The sequence below is a fragment of the Octopus sinensis genome, linkage group LG8 (genome assembly GCF_006345805.1).
Source record: "Octopus sinensis linkage group LG8, ASM634580v1, whole genome shotgun sequence".
Taxonomy (NCBI): domain Eukaryota; kingdom Metazoa; phylum Mollusca; class Cephalopoda; order Octopoda; family Octopodidae; genus Octopus; species Octopus sinensis.
Genome location: NC_043004.1, coordinates 38,812,851 through 38,817,850, shown reverse-complemented (window position 1 = coordinate 38,817,850; position 5,000 = coordinate 38,812,851). Strand labels below are relative to the sequence as shown.

Genomic DNA, 5,000 nt, shown 5'->3' with positions numbered 1-5,000 from the left:
ATACTCTTTTACTCTTTTACTTGTTTCAGTCATTTGACTGTGGCCATGCTGGAGCACCGCATTTAGTCGAGAAAATCAACCCCAGGACTTATTCTTTGTAAGCCTAGTACTTATTCTATCGGTCTCTTTTGCCGAACCGCTAAGTGACGGGGACGTAAACACACCAGCATCGGTTGTTAAGCAATGCTAGGGGGACAAACACAGACACACAAACCTATAGACACACACACATACATATATATATATAATATATATATATATACACGACAGGCTTCTTTCAGTTTCTGTTTACCAAATCCACTCACAAGGCCTTTGGTCGACCCGAGGCTATAGCAGAAGACACTTGCCCAACATGCCACGCAGTGGGACTGAACCCGGAACCATTTGGTTGGTAAGCAAGCTACTTACCACAGAGCCGCTCTTGCGGCTATGTTGAAGAAATTATATAGACTTTACCCAATTGTCAACTTTTTCGCCAAAATATTTGCAGCATCAAATTCAACTTATGTGTATGCCAATTGCCGAGAGAGATGACGAGTACATCTCACTTAAGCTAGAGACTTTTGATGTGAGATTTCAAAAGGGCTGTGCAAACAGAAAACGAGTTTGAAATGTTTTACAGTTTCCCTTTAAGTATTTTACTTCCGGTCCCTTTGCTCGGAAACAAACCCAGTATGAATGATGTTACACCCAAGGGCGTTTCGTACATTTTCGTCTATCTAGGACATATCTATTATCATCTTTCTTCCTTTTCAGAAGTGAGGTATGTTTTGATGGAGATCTTTCTCCTTATGTTTGGAGGATAAAAGATTATATAGATTCCCTCGTGCATTTGATAGCGAACGTTATTGGCTATAAGACGAGAATATGTTTCTCAAAATGTCTTTCTCGCATAACAGATAACTTTAAGTGAATTGTGATAGTTCATTTGACTTGTTCACTACCTGGTACACATATTTTCAGGGGTATTTTTATATTGTGGCATACAAGGTAAGTAAAGCATCAAAATATTCTTATTTAATTTTTAAATATTATAACATTGATATGTTCTTTTAAATCTATCATTTATATTTCAGGGTGTTTCGACAGTCGTTATAGAAGTATTTCGTAATAAATCTATCATCCAGGGATGTTAATACTTCGAATCTGACCAAACGGTAAGTGTTATTTTGAAAAAAAAATCTTTTGGTTATTGCGGATCGAATCAATGCAAGAATAAACCACCAATTATCCTTTAAACTAATTACAAAACAAACCGTGTACACAGTAAACAGCTTCATATTCATGTTGAAAGCGTGAAACGATCATGGTTTCCACAAAAGGATTACTGACGTAAATGTAGTGAAATAATTACATCTGGAAATCATAAGCCGGTCACGCCTAGAATATATGCAAATATTCTTAACGCGCTTGGCATTCGTTTGTGATAAAATGTAAAGGAAGTAGCGAAAAATTGCTATTGTTCTAGTGCTAAAAATATAAGCTATAAATAATGCAGAACGGTAAATTACTCACACATAACACAAGAATAAGTACGGATAATAGTATGCTGATTGTATTTTACGTATAAAATTATTTTCTTTCTCCCTCTCTCTCTCTTTCTCTCTCTGTCTCTCTCTCTCTCTCTCTCTCTCTCTCTCTCTCTCTCTCTCTCTCTCAGCACAAATACGCACATTCATGTTTACGAGTTAGTTAATGGTATCTTGGAAAAGTAATATGGAATGAGCACATGAAAGAAAGATTTTCAAACGTCAAGATGACTAGACAATCGTATAAGGAACGTGGGTGGCATATATCATATAAGCAGTTGAGATAGAATTTTGTTGTGGATTTGTGAAGAGACGCAGTAAATCGTGTCTGGCTGGAACCAGGCATAGGAAGGACTGTAAAGTGATGATTCATGATTTAGAGGGGGAAGAAACAAATGTCTTATTACAAAATGGTTGATGTGAGACGAATATTTCAGCTAAGAATAAGGAAAAATTTGATCAGCAATGAGTAAAATACAAATATTTGGTGCATAGTTAGAATGCATATATATTCAGAATGCTTTTTGTGGTGGCTCCACTGACGAAGAGGGAGGGTTTGCGCTACAGTGGGAACCCCTACAACATGGAGTTTCCTTGGTAGCATCAATACTACTTGGCTTCTCTAAGAGGAGGAATAGTATCGAAAGTTGGTTCAACTGTTCTTAATTCCATTCGGTATATGAAGGGAGTGCCCCGCAGAGCTTTGTGTATGGAACTTACTATATGGAAATGCATATACTCTTACTACTTTCCTAATAATTTTTGCAGTTTCTTGGGAAGTGTCACTTTCAATGAAACAACATAAAACAAAAACACGTTCAACAATATTGAGCAACAATATTTGCTGAAATATATGCAGAATCCAAGGTTGCTACCATATAATGCTCGTCACAAAAACCCAGCATCTCAAACCAGTATTTAGTAGAAGACAATGGAATATATAGATTCTAATGCGTATTTGCAGCAACTGAACCCTTAAAAATGTCATGGATAGCTAATGCACACACACACAAACTCACAAACACGCATACAAGCTGTCACACAGTTGTACACACAAAACCACATGCATATGCATGTACAGGTACACACACACACACGAACACATCGCTATCGCTCTTACCTTTTCTTCATAGCAAGCGCACATCTACATACAGGCTTACATATGCACAAGCTTAATACCAATTCTCATACGGGCGTAACAAACAAGGAGGAGAGTCATATGTATATTCTTTGGAAGATGTGCACCCTAGTACTTTTTTTGTTATTTGTTATTTGTTATTTTTGTTTTTTGTCGTTTTTGTATATTTTTATTTGCTTCACATTCATTTCCAATCATATGTATCTCATCCTGGTTGAAGATTTATTGCAACGTGTATCCTTCTTTTTCACTATATTTGCGATCAACCTGAAGAAGTACCAACATTTTTTTGTCGTTATTTTAAAACTCATCTGTTATCTGCATGCCATAAACGTTTGAGTTATTCTTTAGAAAAACACAACTCAAATATAACTTGCTGCAACTTGTTCGATTTCAGCAACCCAACTCGAATTTCTGTAATACTACAAATTCAGTTTCTAATATTGATTTCAAATTTTGGCCAGTAATTTAGCGTGAGGAGGTAAGTTGATTACAACGACCTTAGTGTCCAATTCAATAGGATGAATTGTAAAATCCACCTCGGCGGAATTTAAACTCAGAACGTAACAACTGACGAAATGTCGCTAAGCATTTTCGCTGGTGATCTAGCGATTCTGCCAGTTTGCTGCTTTCAATTCAGTTTCTAATATAATTCACCTTTGATTTTCGTGCATAAAAGCATCAGTCTTTACGCTGCATAATTTGCCGTCCTTAAAGCAGGGTTAAATCGAAGTATAAATGTTTGCAAAGCGAAAATCCAAAAGGTGCGCATTTACCACCCCGCATGTCAATAATAAAATAACATCTTAGCTTGCATCTGGTTGGTTTCGTAGCAATTTTACATTCTCTCTACAGTTTACACTTCTCCCCATTTATTACAATTTTCATTTCATACATTCTCGAATACAACCTGCAGTGAAACGTGGTAATAGTAATCGTTATATACATCAGAGAAATTAGAGCAGCATACGAGAATTGTAAGTGAATTAGCAAACCCTACTTCAGATGTATATTAAACTATTTTTGTTAAAAATAGTCTTTCTATAATTTTTAGTGCATATTTTACACTTTAAGTTTTGACGTATTCTTAAGGAGCGCAAGATTATTATGTAGACGGCTTTCATATAAAGATAGCATCGTCTGCTACGAACATAAAACATGACAAGCTGCATGATTAGTAACTTTCTATATCATTATGTAGTATTTAATTTTCATTTTAGTGAATGTAAGATAGCAATAGGTTGCAAGACGAAGAAAGAAAAATGAAACAAAACTTCGTTTCGAGAAGCGAACATTTTGCTAATTTTCCTTTTTCTACATGCGATTTCTATCTAATTTCTCATGTGAGCGTGCATGTGTGTATATATATGCACACACACACACACACACACACATATATATATATATATATATTTACATACATACTCTTACTCTTTTACTCTTTTACTTGTTTTAGTCATTTCACTGTGGCCCTGCTGGAGCACTGCCTTTAGTCGACTAAATCGACCCCAGGACTTATTTTGTAAGTCTAGTACTTATTCTATCGGTTTCTTTTGCCGAACCGCTAAGTTACGGGGAAGTAAACACACCCCCATCGGTTGTCAAGCGATGTTAGGGGGACAAACACAGACACGCAAACACGCACACACACACACACACACACATATATATATATATTCTTTCAGTTTCCGTCTACCAAATCCACTCACAAGGCTTTGGTCGGCACGAGGCTATATCCGAACACACTTGCCCAAGATGCCACACAGTGAGACTGAACCCGGAAACATGTGGTTCGTAAGCGAGCTACTTACCACACAGCCACTCCTACGCCTATACATACACACATACACACACATATACACAGCTGCACCTCTTTCTATGGTCTCCATTGCATAATGCCATTGACATTATTACGAATGCACAATGAGAAAATCTGTTGCCTATATAATACGTACATTGTTCTCTCGATTGAACGACTTTTGATTCACATAATTCAAGTTTGCTTTTCTTTCTTCAATTCCATTCTCCTGGAAGGAGAGCAAATTTAGATTAATTTGAACCATATTCGATGAGATTACGTACGTTTATTCATTACTGCATGTTAGCACTAGAAGGCTCAAAGGAATATTGGAACATCAACATATAATTTTGGATTATTGTACCATTGTAACGATCGAGATATCACAGCCATTTTTAAATGATGCATAAATCAGCTTGATGAATATTTTTCAGTAGGCATTTGATTTGTAGCATAGGAAAACTCCCCTTCTATAATTATCTAATTAGAATTTAATATATTGTTTCTAACATTATCTTGTTATATTGTTTAGTTG

The 5,000-nt window shown here is 36.1% G+C and overlaps 1 protein-coding gene across 1 annotated transcript in view; it reads left to right on the top strand.

Annotated features, from left to right (window-relative positions):
* Window positions 1–5,000, top strand: part of LOC115215166 — a 286,101-nt gene that overhangs the window by 187,552 nt on the left and 93,549 nt on the right. The window contains exon 3 of the mRNA XM_029784343.2: window positions 1,077–1,157. The gene's annotated coding sequence lies outside the window, so the exon portion shown is untranslated. The remainder of the gene's footprint in view (window positions 1–1,076; window positions 1,158–5,000) is intronic.